This window comes from Dasypus novemcinctus, chromosome 7, assembly GCF_030445035.2.
Source record: "Dasypus novemcinctus isolate mDasNov1 chromosome 7, mDasNov1.1.hap2, whole genome shotgun sequence".
Lineage (NCBI taxonomy): Eukaryota > Metazoa > Chordata > Mammalia > Cingulata > Dasypodidae > Dasypus > Dasypus novemcinctus.
In genome coordinates, this window is record NC_080679.1 from 50,638,857 (window position 1) to 50,658,669 (window position 19,813).

Consider the following 19,813-nt stretch of genomic DNA (forward strand, 5'->3'; position numbering starts at 1 on the left):
GCAGGGTGTTGGTGGAGGGTCGATGTGTGGGACCCCTGCATGATGTTATGCATGTTTGCTTGTAAGTTCACAACTTTTACTATACACTTATTGTTTATGTATGTTCATATATAAATGATAAAAAGATAATAACAATAGTGTCAGTTGGAGGAAAATACTTTGGTTAGTAGTCATATTTTTACAATGCTCTTTAATCATTAGATAAAATGTTTAATAACAATGCAAGGTATTTGTGGGAGGGTGAGTTGTGACAGTCCTGTATGATGTTATATATATTTGTTTTGTAAGTTCAAAATGATTACTATACACTTATTGTTTATGTATGTTTATGTATGAGTGGTATACTTCAATAAATTAAAAAAAAGTGATCACACACACACATGCACACAAAGTGATTACAAGTTTTCCAAAGAAGATATACAAATTGTCAATAAGCACATGAAAAAATGTTCCACATCATTAGTCATTAGGGAAATACAAATCAAAACCACAATGAATTACACTTCATAACCATTAGTATGGCTATTTTAAAAACAGAAATTACAAGGGTTTGTGAAGATGTGGAGAAATCAGAAACCTTGTGCATTCTGGCAGAAATATAAAATGGAGCAGCCATTGTAGAAACAGTTTGGTGATTTCCTCCAAAAGTTTAATATAGAATTACCATATGACCCCAGAATTCCATTCCTAGGTTTATTTCCCAAATAATTGAAAACAGGGACTCAGGTACTTGTACACCACTGTTCATAGGAGTATTAATCACTATAGCCCACAAGTAGAAACAATCCAATAATTCATCAACAGATAAATGGGTAAAGAAAATGTTATATATATGCAATGTAATATTATTCAGCTATAAAAAGGGATGAAGTTCTGATATATGATGCAATGTAGATGAACCTTGAAAACACGCTAAATGAAATAAGCCAGACACAAAAACACAGATATTGTATGGTTTTATGTACATAAAATATCTAGAATAAGCAAAATCATAGAGACAAAAAGAATGAGAGGTTATGAGAGGTTGAAGGGACAGAGGAATGAACCATTGGGTACAGAGTTTCTGTTTGGAATAATGAAGAAGTTTTAATGATGGATTGGGTTGATGGTAGCATAACATTGTAAATATAATGAATGCCACTGATGATAATTTAAATATAGTTAACATGACAAATTATATATTATATATATGATATCACTCACGCATACAAAAAGAATCAAGTAGGCCCCACAACATTAGCCAAGAAACCTAATGAAAATTCAATAGATTCTTCCCAGTTCCATTTTTATTGGGATAGGATTGGTTCTTAGAAAGGGCTGGACTATTTCCATGCAGAGGGCTGGCTACTGACAGAAAGGAGGGAGAGTGCCTTTGAGACTAGTATGCATGGCACTCAGGAAGAAAGACAGCATTTTTGTTCCCTGTTTTCACCTCTCCTTCCTCTTTCCAGCTAGTGCGGTAGGGAAGTTGCTGAGACTAGCTGAGTTGGAGTTTTCAGGGAGGGGGCAGGAAAAACACAGAGGTTGCCAAAAAAGATGGATCTGATGGCTGCATGAGCGTCACAAAACAATACAGCTGAGATTGCTGACGAAGTGTCTGCCAATCGCTGGCCAGAAACGAATTTAAATTACCCTGTAGTAAACATCATACATGTGTGTGGTGGCTTAGACCTAAAGAGCAAGGCTACCCACAGCTGTAGACTCTCACTTCCTTGGTGTGGTGGTTGCCATCCTCACCTCCCTGTCAGCTGACCTGGGTAAGTACAAGAAACTGGAGAGTAGGTGCTGCAACCCCTCTAAGGCTCAGGGCCCAGTGGGGAGTGGGGCATATGGGAACCTCCTATATTTTTAATGTAGCATTTTGTGTGATCTATGTATCTTTTAAAAATAAACTAAAAATATATTTAAAAATTTTTAAAAATTTAAAAAAGCAAAGCTAGCATTTACTGAGTCCTTATTAAGTGCCAAGAACTTTACATACATATGTCTTGTTCTCATAACAACTTTGCAAACTGGTATGAATAATTCCATTTTATAGATAAGGAAATAAAGCCTCAGTGAAATTGAAAAAAAAAAAAAGAATGCAGCATTCCAAAACTGAATTTCTAGAGATAGAGAGTGGGAATTTCTTTCTATTAAGCATGTTAAATATGAGTTGACTGAATCTCCTTATTGGATTATAGGTAGAGCAATTGTTGGTGTCTTGTACATGCCATAAGATCATTACCAATTGCTATGACTATGGACTATGGCTCAGTCTGTAAAACTGTTGTAGCAAACAGCTCTTTTGGTGAAATTCTTTGTGACTTTTTTCCAATTTCCTTTACAAATGTGCCCTATTTTATGGACTTTCATGACTATATATGAAATTTGTCCTCTTGCTATTCATCCCAAAATCAGAAAGAATAACTGTAGGTTTATCATCCATTGGTATGCATAAACAATTATATTGTTTAAAACTCTTTCTTTCTGTTAATGCAGCATTGAACTGTAGAAGTTCCTAGAGTGAAATGAAACTGCTCTCCTTACACTGACAAAAATACCCCGCGGCACTTTGCTTATTTAAATAGAGTGCTCTTCAGCAAAGGTTGCTCCATCAACAATTAGTGTCTTCATAACTCCTAAATTATTCATTAATGCAAATGCAAAATCCAATCACTTTATTCTTCAGCAAAGTTGAAAGAAGAAAATTAATGCTATCTATTTCTTTAAAATGTACTCTCTAGTTCATTCGGCCTTAATGTGTTTGAATAATGATAAATATAATTTTGATATGCAAGGGCTCTATAGCAATTTAATTTTTCTAATAATGAAAGAAAGATGAAGACAGGATTTTCCTAGACATATAGTAAATCCAGAAGAGTCAACAAAATGATATATTGGCACATTGTGTCAGATTCACACCCACATTTCCCCTTGGTGTTTGATCCTTGGACAGACAGTTACAAAGTTCTCCTTGTCCCCAAACTTTGCACACAGTCCAATGATCATAACATCTCTACTTATTTATCCGTGGATTTCACTAATCATAGGGAAATGTGCAGTTTTGCCACCAGTATCCCTTTATCTTCTCTATAATAATCAGTGTCTTATTTTTCCTTTCAATAATTATTCTTTCCAATTTTGAAGGCATGTTGTTCCATTTGAATTTGATCTACAACTCATTGGCAGGTTTTGGTCACATGGCTCAGACTGGCAAACCAGAGAATTACATTTCAGCCACCCCAGTGCTTGGCTTAGTATTAGGTAAATGGCCCACTTAGAACCAATGAAAAGCAATCATGTTTGGTAAGAGACCCAGTCATGATGGAAGCAAGCCCTGCCTTTGGACTTTTCAGTAAAATGAGGAATAAATCTCCAAGTTCAGAGGTTAAGCAGTAAGCATTTATTGAGGCTCCTTTTATTAAAAGAAAAACACTAAATCAAGATCACCCTAAGTGACACCCATGGCAGACACCCAAGTTCATTGTGGTAGATGGAATTATGTACCCCAAATTAGATATGTTCTTAATCTTAATCTGCATTCCTGTGGGGGTGAACCTATTCTAAACAGGTCCTCTTGAAGATGTTGTTTTTATTTGACTTGTGGCCAACTGCATGAGAGTGGGTCTTAATCCAGATTGTTAGAGTCCTTTATAAGCAGGGGAAATTCAAGCATGTTTAGAGAAAACCACAGGGAGGAGTCAGAAACAGGAACTCATTGAAACCAAAAGAAAAAGGAGAGAAAATCACCATGTGAGAGGAAAGCCTAGAAATCCAAGGATTGCTAGCCAGTCAGAATGCTACCTACCCTGAGTAACACTTTGATTGAGACTTCTGGTCTCTGAAACTGAGCCTATAAATTCCTATTGTTTAGCAGCCTGGAAAACAAAAACAGTTATCCTAAGGGACAACAAACTCTGCGCAGACTCAGTGCAGTCCTCCAGGAAGGCAATCGGGAACACCAGATAAGTCTGCATAAGTTACATATTATACAAACCTTAAAGGGCAATTTTGCAGAGTCGACGAACTTAATGATGCCCCAGGATTTGTGAATCCTATGGTTTGTACAAAACCAGGGACAGATTGTTGACTTTAGAACTCAGATGCAACTTAATTATTCAGATGTTTGATTAGATTTTTTATGTGGTGATATAGTTATGTGGCTCTCGTGGGGAAAGTTAGTTTGATCATGTGAAGTTGGCATTATACCAGGATTTTAACAGTAATTGAGAATCTTATAATATTCAGATTTCCATATTCTTATGAAAGAAGCTAGTCTTTTGAAGTATGTACTTCCAATCTGAGCGAAGTAGATGAACTTTCAACCTGTTCTTTTCAGAAATACTGTTTTATTGTTGTTGTTGTTGTTTAGATTTGGTAAGAAAGTACACTTTAAAACTAAATTATACCTACAAATAGGTCTGTGTTGAAATAATATTAAATGTTGTCTATTGACCACTTGAAAATTTTAAAAGTACATTAAGCTTTAAATTGCATGGCATTTGCTAGTAAAAGTTTGTACCATAATTGTTGGTGAGCTTTCAGAAGTGTTTCTTGGAGATAATGCTTGAATAATCTATTGACTGGATTTGAATAATTTATGCATGAACAAGCATAGAGTTATAATTGCAATTACAATGTTCAGTTCAGTAGCAATGACTTGCATTTGAAGTTGGATGGCGATTACCCTGTATAGCTTAAGCTCTGCCTTTCATTACATTTTTAACAAAGGCTTCTGAGCAAAGGGAGATGGCTCAGAGCTTGACAAAAGTTCCCAAGTGAAGTTTTAAGGAGTTTCTTTCTAAAGATTTTTATTTCACTTTATTATTATTTTTTATATTCAAAGTCTGAAATCCAATCTTGCATGCTTCTGTGCCATAGAGATAAAGCAAGGGACTGGAAGTGCCCCTGGTTGGACAGAAAAGGACTTTTTCTACTTTTCTTCTGAAGGAGCAGCTGCTCTCATCAATAATTTCCTGAAGCAATAGTCCTGGAGTGTAAACAATATTTTATAGAGATGACAGTGGAACAGAATATGTTATTGCTGAAATTTGTGCACTTCACTGTGGAGAATGGATTAACCTTCTGTAACAGGGAATCAAATACATAATATTTTCTGAATTAAATGAAAGGGTTAAGAGTTTTTATATGAAGGGAGTTTCTGACTCAAAAGCAACAATTCAATTAATATTGCTCTTTTCACAAACACACAAAAACCATTTATATCCTAGCATAATCTAAGAGATTAATACTAACAGTCTTAGAGTGTCTTGCTGATTAATTCACATTAATTTTCAGAATGTGACACTGAATTTTTGCTTTCTCGAAAAAAATTAAAGCTGTACAAAAGTGTTGACAGTTGTCAAGGTCTTTTTTTCCTTGTTTATCTAAGATGTAATGGGCCATGAATTCATTTCTTTTGTATTTCCTGAAGTCAACAAGCAAACATTTATAATGACTTTCACAATTAAAACAACTTTAATTACAATATGCTAGAATCAAGCATTTCCATGGAAATCATTTGTTGCTAGATCCTTTGAGGTTTGTTTCACTCATAAAGGGAATGTTTCACTCATTCACTTTCTCCAAATTTTGTCTGCTTTTTCTAAAATGTGGGGATATTTCTTAATTTTATTATTCACATTAAAGGCAAACTAAAATGGGACAGTGTCTGGGGGAATGAAAGGCAGAATTGTGTAACTCTCCTATCATGGGCTCCCTAACATATATAGAATTGTGGATTCTTAGACTTATAGCCTTGAAAGCATCCTTGATTCCATTCTATTATGTCCCCTGCTTCTAAGCAAAACAAAACAGTAAAATATTGTAGGAATATTTTGTTGAAAATCTTAAAATCAGAGAAAAATTTATAGGCTTTTTCAATAAATTCTTTTTTTCCATAAGAGTTATGTTAAGGAATATAATTTACTTCCTCTATAACTTAGATCAGTTCCTACTTGCTGGTTTCTAAACTACTAATTTAGGTTTGAAATCATCATGAGAACATTAAAGGTGGACTAATTAAATATAAAATCCTCAATGAATTGTTGAGAAATTTTTAACTCGAAGGTCTAAGATTTATTTTATTTTAAAATCTTGTTGAGTTAAAATATTTGTATTTTCAGACTTCTTTAAAAGATGTTGAATATTTTGTTCCTACTTATTCTTACTTCTCTTTGCAAATGAGAATGAAAAAATAGACCAGATTTTATCATCACATTTACCTTATTAAGCCAGTTTCAGAACTAATGTAGTTTGAAGCATAGAAAATGACTTTAATGAAAATATTCATTGCAAAATTCAAAATCAGTTGCTAAATTTGTTTTTGATATTCTCTTGTTTAAAATAATCTATGCAGATGACTCTTTTAACTGTAGTAATTTACAACTGACTCGTTATACCTTACTAATTAGAAATGGTACAGAACGGATTTCATAAAGAAATAATTTTGATGAGCAACATTGTAAGAAGATATGTTTTCCCAATATAAGAGAAAATATGCTTTTGACATTTATTTTAGAGGAGCAGTGGATAAATAGCACGTACCCTGAAGTGAGCTGCCTGTGTTTTCAAGTCTCTTCATCTGTAAAAAGTACTTACCTGTGAATATTAGAATTATTTTATTATATGCAAAAGCACTTAGCACAGTTTCTGGAACAGTACTCCAAGTTTTTGCTAATATTTATGGTTTATAGTTAAGTAGATAGCATTTAATTAAGTTAGCTTATCTATTCTTCAGTTTCTCTACCTGGAAATATTATGGGGAACATCACTTTTGATAAAATTCTATAAAAATTTATAGTCTTATGTTTTTCACCAATTTGGATGGTTCTTTTTCTCCATATTACCCTGAAGTAGAAAGACTTTTCTTTGAGAAGAATCAGTTCATGACATAGGAGAAAATAAAGGAGGAAATCACTTAGAATCAAGCACTTTATATATAAAATATATTCAATCATTTCATTTATTCATTAGTTATTTGTTGAGGAGCTACAATGATCTATATTATTTATACATATATTATTTATATGTAGGTAATAAACTTGTCTTTTAATACTTAGGCTTGCATTGAGTCTTTAAGAGTTTGTAATTCCATACAATGAAAATACATTGACAAGGTCAGAGAATATTTATATATATATAAATATATATTTATACATAATAAATCATGATAAGATTAATATATGTTATATATATTATTTAAATCTTCCCGATAGGTTGGTGAGGGTATCATATTCTTTTTTTAGGTAGAGGAAACAGGAGAAGGAAGAGATTATGTGATCTGATATGTGACAATGCTGGGATTTAAATCTAAATTTCTCTGTTCTAAAACATATGCTTTTCCCAGAAATACCATATTGCTCTAATAAATGGTAAATTTAGGCCAGTGATGCATGAAATAACTAAGGATCAAAGTGTGACAAGACCAAAATACCAAGTGACCAAGTGTTAGGGTTCTATACCTAAATACTAATGTAAAAAAATAACTCATTGAGAAGCAAGATTTTTTACTATTTATTAACAATATAAGTGAAGTTATAAGACTTCTAAGTCAATCTTAACTATGTATACTGCATTTTCAAGCCAAATGTCAATGAATGAACATACTAGATCATTCAGAAATTCTTCTCCAATAAAGAGAAAATAGGATATTTTATATATAAAATATTTGTTACAAAGGAGCAGTTTATTAATGCTAATGTTTACAATTTTGTGGGTCAAAATTTAAAAAAATTAGCCTAGTTTATTTGCAAAATAGTATACCATGCCCTAAGAGGTGTTTCTATACCCCAATCAAGGATATTGAGAAGATTTAACTGGTGAATTTTGTTTAGGATAGGTCCTCAATAGAATGATATTATAAACACACTTTTAAATCTCTCTCTCCTAAGAAATTTTCCCCTCAAGATGATCCATTTGACATTTCTGTAAAAACTGGAGAGACTAGAAAACACAAAATTCCTAAAGTTATATTTCTTTGTATTTAGTCCAAGAAAGATTTGCATTATCTTTTCTGTTGTATGAAGATAGTATACAGTTTAACTGAAAAATTACTTGATTGAAAATAGATGGCCAATTAGCAAAAGTAATTCTAAAGGATATTTTATATTAATGCATTTCTTTTGCCTAAAGGAGAAAAATATCCATTGTGATTTTAAAATGGTTTACTTTCAATTATGGGCTGTTATTTCTGAGGAGTGTAATATAGGTTTATATAGGTTTCTGCTTATACCTGAGAGGATCCTTCACACATGTGCATATTGTACAAAATAGGATGGTAATCAACTGCTGTTATCACAAAGTGGAGGAAGTTGGCATAAACCTTAGTCAAGTGATCTGAATTTTCTAAAGTCTTATTCTATTTGTGAAATGTGATTACAATTAATGCTAACTATTAAAATCACAGGCAAAGTTTCCTTATTCATCATGGAGGAGATATAGACAGCTAGCTTTCTAACTCTCAATTCCAAATGCTACTGACCCCATAAAACAAGATAGAATAGCAAATTTTAATTTTAATATAAGACATTCAATGCATAATTATGTTCCTTATAAAACTCATAGTGCTGTTTTTTTTACAACTGTGTATAATATTAACATAGTACCTCTCACACAGGGGTCTAAAACTGCATATCCACAGGATGATTAGGGTCTCAATTGAGAATGTCTAAAAAGATCTTAGCAACAGGTGCAAAACAGCTGCAGTTCTATTTCAGTAATGACAAAGGATAGATTTATTCTCTGTGGGCTTTCTTGTGCAGTCTGAATTGACACTAATGTTTAAGATGCAAAGAAAATTAAATAATAATAACTCACATTTTAATGGATGAAGAAAACTTCAGTGTTGTGAAGTATTGAGAATTTGGAATATGTAGTAGTAATTTACTGTCTAAGTCAATAAGTCTAATTTATTCTTTCACTTAGCTTTGAATGCAATATCAGTATTAGCTTTGGACAATAAGAAGAATAGGTGCTAAAGTTTACAAATTAGCTTACTTTGAAAGAAAACATTGCTTTGTAGCAAAATTTGATTTAGGTACCATTTTATATCTCTTGCCATGGTTTAACTTAATTGTTTTTCTCTTTTGAAAACATGCTCCAAATATGAGATTTCCTTCAGCATGCTTCAAGGTGAGATGTTATTGGTGTCAATTCCAAAAGTATTTATGAAGTACATACTATGTGCTTCTGGAGAGTGAAGGAGCTGTAACAAAGTAAAATGAAAGCGCTCCCCCCAAAAGCTTTCTTTTCCTCATTAAAAAATGTATTGAAGTGTATCTTTCATATATGAACAAACATAAACAAGAAGAATAGAGTAAAAGTTGTGAGTTTACAAAACAAATATACATATCATCATACAGGGCTGGCGTTCCTCAACCCACCACCAATACATTGCGTTGTCCTGAAACATTTGTAACAAACTGTGAAAGACCATCGTCAAAGTATGACTACTAAGTGTAGTCCATATCTTACATTTGATGTACTCTTCCTCCAACCCTCCTTATTGTTTTTTGTTCATAAGCCATACAATTTATCTAACATGTACAATCAATGCCATTTGGTATAATCACAGAATTGATTAATCATCACTTCAATCAATAGTAGAGCATTTTAATTACTCCAAAAAAAAGAAAAAAAAACAATGAAAACAAAACCACTATTACACTCATATGTTAGTGCTACTAATTACAAATTCTGTGATGTGCTTTCACCATTTCTATTCATTTCCAAACATTTACAACTTTTTACCAATTCTGCACAGATTAAAATTCTGCTTTCCATTCTCTAACCACATTTTATTCTCTGATGATTTATATTCTAGCTGTTAATGCCTTAAGTTTGCTCATTTTATTTAATTCATGATAGTGAAGTAATACAATATTTGCCCTTTTGTTCTTGGCTGGCTTCACTCAACATAATATCCTCCAGTTTCATCCATATTGTCATATGCTTCATGACTTCATTTATTCTTACAGCTGAATAATATTCCACCATATGTATATATCACAGTTTGTTTATCCATTTGTCAGTTGATGGGCACCTGGGTTGTTCCCATCTTTTGGCAATTGTGAATAATGCCGCTATGAATATCAGTGTGCAGATGTCTGTTCGTGTCCCTGCCTCAATTCTTCTGTGTATACCAGTAGTGGTATTACTGGAACACATGGCAGATACAAATCCACTTTCCTTAGGAACTGCCAAACATACTTCCATGGTGGCCATACCATTCTACATTCCCACCAACAGGGTAAAAGCATTCCTCTCTAAGTCCTAACAGTTTGGGTAGAATTGATATCTTCATGATGTTTAGTCTTCTAGTCTATGAACATGGAATGACCTTCCATTTGTTTAGGTCTTCTTTCATTTCTTCTAGCAGTTCTTGGGTGTGTATGTATTTTTCTGAATATAGATCCTTTACATTCCCTGTTAAATTCCTAGATATTTGAGTCTTTTTGTTGCTATTGTAAATTGAATTTTTTTCTTGATTTCCTCCCCAAAAAACTTTCAATAAAACTTTAATGGTGAAATTGCCTAAATAACCATGGTGTACTCAAGAAGGATACTGGCTGAATAATAACTTGGAAACTTGGGAAGACTTCTGTTTGGAGGAGGAAAGATAATACCAATTTTCGACATGTTGCATTTCAGATAAATTTATATTTTATATTTATATATATATTATATATATATTTATATTTATAAAATTTATATTTTACAAATATAAATGAACTCTCCTATCCTTTAGTTCTAATCTGTACTGTTAGAACATAAAATCTTGTCTTCTAATATAATAGTATATTTTGTAAGAACTTTTAAATTGGAATATTTTTCACTTGTGGATGATTTATTTATTTTTCTTGCCTAATTTATAGACAATCTATCTATACTGGGTGATCATAAAAAATATCAACGTAACACTGTGGGAAACATATTGGGTCTTGATGCATAATTGGTTCTATTTAATAAATATCTACTAGTAAAACCATCCATGTGATAGACATTTATTCATAACATTGTCAGAGTCCCATTAGGAAAGAAAGATGAATAAAACACTATATCTTGGCTTTATGTGGAGAAAATATACACAATAAATTGATATTTTTTTATTGTTATCTGTGATTTGGGGTATTGTTTAAATATAATCTAGATATTTTATATTTAATTTTCAAATTCTAAATTATGACAGACATTTAGGAAGATGTTCTTCTTTTCTAAATTTAGATATAATATCTTCATTTAAAATTACAGGAAATATTGCCATTTAATTTATTTAGTATTAAGAATTTTTTAGGGCTTGAGACAAAAGATACTTTTAAAATTATACATGTATGCCTGCGGCATCAGGTCTTGCAGTCTAATAAAAAATGTTTAATGTTAAATAATTTAAAAACAAAAATTATCCACAGATTAATTATGGACTCAAGCTAATTATTCTGTGCATTTTATAGCTCCTGGGAGACAAATTGCTACCATGTCAGGCTGTTATAGCTGAATAATGATTATGGACCCTCACAATCTGGGTTTATATTGGAGAATATCATAGTCCCTAGTAAGAGTATTTCTTCTTTGTTGGGTGGTCAAGTTGTGTCTCTTCAAAGCCAGCAATTAATTTTTCATCAGAAATATGCTTTTGACCTCCTCCATATGGAAATAACAAAAGTTTTCAGAGAAAAAAAGAAAATCTTATACTACTTTAGATGCTTAAATAATTTGATTGGGTGTATCTTTGTGTTTGGTGTATTTGAGTTTAATGAGAATAAGCAATACATTTATATAATTATTAATTCTTTAAAAAGAACATTTTAGGACCTCATTCAGGGAAACAGTTTATGACATGCAACTGTTAATCGAGGTGAACTCTTCAAGAATCATTAAATTTGAGGTAATGGGTTTGTCTAGAAGCGAGTTGTATTAATTGTTGGACCTTAGTTCTGAATGATGTACAAGAATCAGAATTAGTTGAGGTAAGGAGGCCAATCTCTGTATAGGCAGAGATGGAACTGAGCAACTCAGTCAAAGAGAGCTCAAGGCAACAAGAAGAAGGGGAGCAAAAGAAGGAAGAGAAGAAAAGGGTTCCTGTTTTTACCATTATCTGAAATGCCCTTTATTTCCCTGCCTACCTGGCAAACTCCTATTTATTCTTTAAGTTTCAGTTTGCATAATTTAATCTCATTTTCTGACCTGAAATGAGTAATTTCTCTTCTGTGTTCCCACTGCACTTGACACAAACTACTATACCTTCCCTTATTGGAATTTATTATAGTTTTTAATTTATTTATCCAACTTGCTCTTAAGATCACAGGAAATTGCATTCAGTTCCCAAAAAATATCTGAAACATAGTAGTTGTTGAATAAATACTTGGTATTTCCCCAGGAAAGATGGTGAGTGGATTTAGAAAGTTCCAAATGATGCTCTGGATATTTGCAATTTTTACAAGATATTTAGGTGGCATTGGGTAGCTATAAGAGAAATAATATTATTTATTGCTCACAAACAGATAATGTAAGGAGAGAGTTGGACCCTCCAGTGAAGTGTGTGAATGGAATTGTTTCCTAGGGCAGTGTTTGTAGCCAGCCACAAAGCCCAGTTACTAGGCCTAGCTAGTGTTGCAGATTATTTGCCACAAGGCAAAGGGAAGACCAAATAATGAAGGATGAGAAATTATAGGTTGAAGAAGCTGTACAATAGGCATGTGGCTCTTCCCATAGAGTTTGGAGTTCTGGTTTCTGAAGGAGAATCATCCATACTGTATTCTCCAGAAGAAAACGTTGAGTCACAGGGTAGAGGGAATAGCAGAGATCTGGCCCTTTACAGAACAAAACATTGCATCTCATGCTTAGCAGCAACTTTGTAGTAGCTTAAACATGTTAAACCTAGCCAATTGGTAACTGTGGTGTGGGTATAATTATGCCCATTTTTTCAGATGAGGAAACTGAGACATAGAAAGCTTAAGTAAGTTTTTTTATGTATAAACGGTGGCATCAGACTTGTCCCTAGGCAGTATGGTTCCAGAGTCTGTGTTCTTAATCGTTGTGCTATATCAGAAATCCAAGTAGTTTTATTGATAATAAAACTGAATAAGAAACTTACCTTGGCAAATCACCAACATTAGCTTTCTAATGCATACCTCGTAAATTGAACTCTCCCACCATGACCATGACAAAGTCATGACACCTTTTTCTCAGGGTTTAACCTATCCCAGCAACTATTCCGTACTGATGAGCAGAGAACTCAAGAATGCTGAGGACAGAATGTTCCAGATGAGACCTACACTGACCACATATACTTAGCTTTTTCCTAAACTCACAAATTGGGTAATGTAGTAGATTAATTTATGTGTTCCAGTTTAGACATGCTCATAATCTTAATCTGTATCCCTGTGGGCATGAACTTGTAATCAGCACCTTTTGAAGATGTTATTTTTATTTAAGGTGTGGTCAACTGAAGCAGGACAGGCTTTAATTTAGATTTTTGGAGGTTTTCAAAGAGAAGAAACTAGAAGCCAAAGTCAGAGAGAGAAAGCCACAGGGAGAATGTGGAACCCAGAAGTAAACTGAACCCAGAAGAGAAAGGAGATGACTTCACCTAGTGATACAAGGCAGGGAGACGAGCCAAGGAAACCAAGGATGGCTGCGGTCAGCACCAGAATGTTACAGACCCTGGGAGAAAACCTCACCTTCCTAATGCCTCGATTTTGGGCTTCTCCTGGCCTCAAATTGTGAGGCAATAAATTCCTGTGGTTCAAGTCAACATATTTTGTGGTCTTTGTCATAGTAGACAGGTACACTAAGAGGGGTAAGAAACACGATGGGATGGAGGCTGTACTTTCTTAAAAAGTGGGAATCCCCACTGCTCTATGGAAATACTCATAGAAAGCATTTATAGATGATGGGCTGTAACACACCATCAGAATGTCAAAAAGCTAAATTTATTTTATTTGGTTCTGAAATAGGAGACAGAATAGTATAAGGTTTAGGGACCTGAAATTAACAATTTGCTAATTGGGTTAAAAATTGCTACCCAAAATATTTTCTTGGAGCTCTTGGATTCAAAAGCAAGCTTTGACTGATTCTTGTTCATGTGGTTTGTTGAAGAAGTGACTTTTCCTAATTAACTCAAGATGGCAACCTCCCAAAGCCGTCTGTTTTCAAGATTGCAGGTATTTCATTTTCATTCTGTTGTGATAAAGACAAATGTGATGAAGATGATTGGAATTATCTCCCATTATGAGCTTGTTAATTTGTCTACTGTAATTTTCTAAGCGTTTTCTTGGAACACATCCAGAAATTTATAAATGATATCATCTTCCATTTCATATTGCCACAGACTGGGAAACAATAACTAATTTCAGATAATAGGTATTATAGCTTATGTAAAATACATAAACACAAAACATGGTAGCAATTGCACGATGTTTTTTAATTCATTGGCTAGAATATTATCCACCAGGACTATATGAAATGTATTTTTAGCAGAGGCTATTTTTGTATAAGGTGAGTTAAAGATATGGAAATATGCAAAGATGTTAGTATACTTATTTCAACAATTAGTTATTCAATACATATTTATCAAGCATCTACTATGTAACAAGTACTACTCTAAGCAGGGAACCAGGGGACAAAATCCTTGCCCTTGTGAAGTTTATATTCTAAGATCAGCACACATTTGCTTAACCTCTACAAGTTTTTCACCCCTACATTATTTTTCTTCAGTGTTTATTTATTCCCTTAAATATACGTATTTAAAAAATAACTCAGTCACTGTTTCTAAAGTGGTAGAAAAATTGGTGTACTTGCATTCTATCAGCTACTAATGTTCTACTCATGTTTAGTAAATCATATATAACAACACGATTGATGATCATGGAAAGTTTTTCATGTGATGTCTAGTGTGCTTGATCAGTTCTCAGGAACTGTGATGCTTCCGTACTAAAGTAGAATAAAATTTACTTCAGTAGATATTGAGGATTAAATGTATATCATTTGCATTCTTTGAAAATTAGTAAGCATGTAAAGTAAATGTGATAATGCTTTATATGTCAAAATTATGTGATTTACTCAAAAGCCTCATTTCTCAATCATTTCTAATGATAGGGGTGTATCTTTCAACCATTTTATCCATGTACTTTATTCTAGTAAACTATCGTTTATTGAGGATAAACTGTAAATAAATTCTTCACATACAACAACTCTAATTTCAACAATAACCATGAAGGATTTATTGTTGTTATCATGTTACCAATGAGAAAATGAAGCCTCATAATTATTATTTGTGCCCAAGGTCACAAAAATGGCAGTGGCAGATTCAGAATTTCACATTCAGATCTGTATAGGTTAAATTCAATGTCCACTACATTATTTTACTGAGCATTTTGCAACAGCTTCTTAACTAAAGTTCATGGAAGAGTTTGAAAGATTTTCTAAGAGTACTGCATAGGAATGAGAGATGCTAAATATCCAAATCAAAGAGAAAAGTGAATATATCTTACAAAAACACAGCACTATCAGATGAAACACATTGTTTTATTTGCATTAAACTATTTGCAAAAAGTGCTTAATGGCTTAAAGAGGCATATTCAGTAAGACAATGACTATAATTGTTTGCTATTTTAGAATCAATTGGTCTTTAAATTTGGTTTGGTAGGTAGCATAGAATCAGTGGTAAGTTCTCTTCTATTTCATTGCTATAACAGGTTCATTTTTTATGACTATTTATTTTGATATAATTTTAACCTTTCAGAGAAGGTGCAAAGATAGTACTAAAAAAAAACAAAAAACAAAAACAAAACTCCCATTTACCCTTTAGCCAGATTCACTAATTCTAAAATTTTGTCACTGTTGCTTTAACTTGAAATATTTGAGAGTAATTTCCAGAAATCTTGCTCTTTTATACCTAAATGACAAAAGGCACTGAAAGACTTGTGCTGAAGAGAAATATGTAAGCCAGGTGCCAAAATCTTTAATAAATGAGTAGTATGTATCAGTGACAAGGATGGGAACATATAAGCTAATGCTATTGCCCAAATTTTCTGAAAATAATTATCTCCATATTTCTGGGCATGCCCTGATAGCCTAACCTGATTGACTTTGTTTTGTACTGACAGGACAGAACTTCAGTCACCACTCTGATGGCCCATACTCTAGATCTTTATTATGCAGGACTTCTTTATTGCTAAACTAATAAATTCAGATATTTTCATTTGATCTCAACTACCATGACCTTCTATTTTCCTTCTTAACCATCTATCTCTACCTATCTTCTTCCTTCTCTATAATCCTCAGATCCCATCGCTCATCATATCCATCAATAGTCTCAATAAACTTTACTTACTGTTTTTCTGTTCATCCACCTAGCAAAATCCCAGATCTGGGCAAATCCAAACTATCCACTTTATTTGTATTTAATCTCATGTTCTGGGCTCAGGTGCAAGGATTATTGCTACTATAAATTCATGATCTTTGATTTCATCTGACTCTACTCAATGCCAGGCAAGCATAGCCAGGAATGTTCATTTCTTTACTATAGTATTTAAAATATTATTCTCTTGTAAAACATGTAAAGCATACTTACATATCTGATACTATCTTGTTCTCTCTTATAACTGCAACCTCTAGTTTCTACAGAAGACTTCCAATTAAAATTTAAGCAGCTATACTCTAACAAGGGGAATGGGCCTCTAATGTAGCCACTATGGATGTAAGGTTCTCAAGTACATCTTACCATATAGCCCCATCCCAAATCTGAGGTTTCCACTTCTTCCATTTTAGGGCCCTGTGTATAGCTCTTTATATAGGCCTCTGGTTAGAGGATGGGAGTCTTTCCTGGGCTGAGAATTCAACTTTTTCTGAAACTCAGCTACTCTTAAGATTTTGTCCTGAGCTTCGTTCTCAGTATAGTCAGTTCTCCAACTATAGAAGGCAAGATCTTCTTTAAACTCTCCCAAGGAGTTTGTAGTGGCTTGAAGTGGTATGTACCCCAGAAAAGCATGCTCTTAAATCTAATCCATTCTGTGTGTGTAAACCCATAGTAAGTAGGATCTTTTGATAAGGCTATTTCAGTTAAGATGTGATCCATCTCATTCAGGATGGTCTTAATTCTTTTACTGGAGTCCTTTATAAGAGAATAAAGTTCAGAGAAAGAGAGAGAAAACCATAGAAGCAGGAAGCTAAAAGCAACAAAACCCAGAAGAGAAAGGAGCACACAGCAGATGTCAGCATGTTTCTTGCCATGTGACAGCAGGAACCAAGCTGGTCTTTGGGAAGAAAGCATTGCCTTTATGAGATCTTGATTTGGACATTTTCTCAGCCTCAAACTATAAGCTAAGACATTCCCATTCCTTAAGGCAATAGTATGTGCTTTAAGCAGCCTAGGAAATTAAAACAGATTTGCTTTGGCTTTCATAATTTGAATTTGTGGTTAATTGCTCTGAAGCTGTCATTTTCTCTCTTCGAAATCTCAAGGGCTTTCAGAAACAATGTTCCAAGTACACAGTCCCTATATTTACTATGTCTTCCATACTTCACAAATGCCAGATACACTATATAAGCTAGGGCATCCCCTTCATCGTGTTTCCTGTTCCACATACCCCAGGTAATATATTGCACTCCCACAGCAGGTCAGGGATTATCAGTTTTATATTTGACACCAGCAGTGTAAATCCCATTACCAGCTAGATAGATAATCTGAGAATCCTGTCCACAGGCAGCTTCCCAGGACCTCTTGCTCTCCCAGTTTTCTTAAGCTGACTCAACTCTAGAAGCAGAACCTGAGACAGAGATTCAGTTAAACATGATTTTCTGTGTGAGTGCTTTTCTTGAAAGAAACAGTAAGGGATGAGAGAAAAAGAATAGCAAAGGAGAAAAAACTTGAAAAGAATAAAGTGTATCCTTAAGCTAAGCCATGGGGGAATAACACTATAGTTATCCCCAACTTGAGACAAGAGGGCTGGCCATTTTCACCCTGCGTCAATAAGTCATGGCCTCCAGGTGGCTCTAAGTAGGAGCTACCATTATCAAAGTGCAATCCTCTAGAGACAATGAAGCTGCTAGCAGCATGCCTCATGGTAACTGGGACAGCAATGGTACGGCCTGTTAGAAGGGTTGTTAGAAGGGTGGGACTTCATTAGTGCTGCTACATAGATGACTCCAAACATGATGATGAGAGAAAGAAAGATACAAAATAGTACATGCTGTGTGATTTCATTTATATAAAGTGCAGGGACAAGCAAACTAATCCATGGTGATAGACAATGTGTACCTTAAGGTGGGTGAAAAGGGACTTAAGGGAGTTTCAGGGGAAGTGGAAATGGTTAATTTCTTGATCTCTGTGTTGCTCCAGAATCAGCTATAGGATACAGATGGGAGTCCATAAAATGCAAAGTATTTGGGTCCTGGCTTAAAATAGGATAAAGATTTGTGCATAGGGTGGAATGGAGGGATCCTATGAGTTGAAGAAGATCCACTTAGATGCCTGACTCCACCTAAATTGTGTGGGAGAGTTTTTTCCAGGTTTGCATAATCATTTATTTAACAATATGCTAATTCATCCTGAATTTATTGCTTTCTTTTTGGAAATAAAAACATGTTTTGTTGTTGTTGTTTTCTCCATTTTCCTTTCATTTTTATCCTCCTTTCCTTATACATCTTGCTATTTTTCTGCTTTTCAGATTGATAATTCAGAAAAATTTTCTCTGGCCTAGAGTTGGTCCCAACTCATTTCCAACATTCTATATTGTCTTATATGAATTATGATTGCTTTGAGTGAGCCCCACTGGAGCTGCTCCTTATAAAAGGAATTTATGTGGTTATAAATACATCACTTAGGTTTAAGCACCCAGCTTAAACAACTCATGCTGCTCCCCTGGGACTCACAACTCACTCAGATACTCATGTCAGAATCATTGAATCAAACATGCACAGAGCATAAAAGTGTCTATTCACACAAACCTTTATTTATCCCTCAAACTGTTTTAATATTGGTTATGACTGCCACAAACTTTATTCTTTTACCAAAACATTTGTCTCAGTCATTCTATACATTCACCACAGTAGTATCAAAATATGAGTTATGCTGTTGTTTTCGGAAGAAACAATTACAAACTTGTGATGAAGAGATGAATAATGCAAAATTCACACATTATTACATTGTGTGAAAAATGACATTGTCATTTACAGCAGGAACATAGATTATCTTAAAGTTCACTGGTTGCTTTCCATAATCTTTTTTCCCATCTCGGAAGAAAAGTGAATTAAAAATTTTAAGCAAAAACTGTAAATTAAACATAAAGAAATTATAAAAATAACTTTAAATCACCTTTGCTATTTTGGTATAAATGCATAGATTTCAACCGAGGAAAGGCTTGTGAGACATTTGGAAGGCAAATAACAAAGAGAGCTTTTTATAGCACCTGTGATTATGTCTATTTCTGGCAGCTATCAATTATAACTGATGTCCACTATAATCCTGATTGATGTTTAATGCCAATCACTTTCAATTTATTTTGGTTTAACAAAGGAAAAGTTCTTCTGGAAATGTATTTACCTGGGCAACAGCTCTTTTTGCATTTTCTCTAATTGAGAATCTGCTTTTGACATATCTCTGTATCTGTCAGTATTTTCATGGCAGTACCTTGTTCTCTGTTATACCTTTTTTTTTCAACTGCCACCCTAACTTCATCATGTAAACTAGCTTAGCATCCATTTAAATTCATCACAGGGAAAACTTGACATTCCAGGCCTAAGAAAAATATTTGACTAGGTAGCCACAAATAGATAACATTTTTACAATTCTTTCTCCCTCTCGATCTCTTTTCCTGTCCCTCTCTTTCTC

General features: G+C 33.8%; 1 long non-coding RNA gene across 1 annotated transcript in view; it reads left to right on the top strand.

The window, feature by feature from the left end:
- The first annotated feature begins 1,585 nt into the window (after nt 1-1,585).
- LOC105746594 (uncharacterized) overlaps nt 1,586-19,813 on the top strand; it is a 28,748-nt gene continuing 10,520 nt past the window's right edge. Inside the window, exon 1 of the long non-coding RNA XR_001118905.3 lies at nt 1,586-1,757. This is a non-coding gene — a long non-coding RNA (uncharacterized lncRNA). The remainder of the gene's footprint in view (nt 1,758-19,813) is intronic.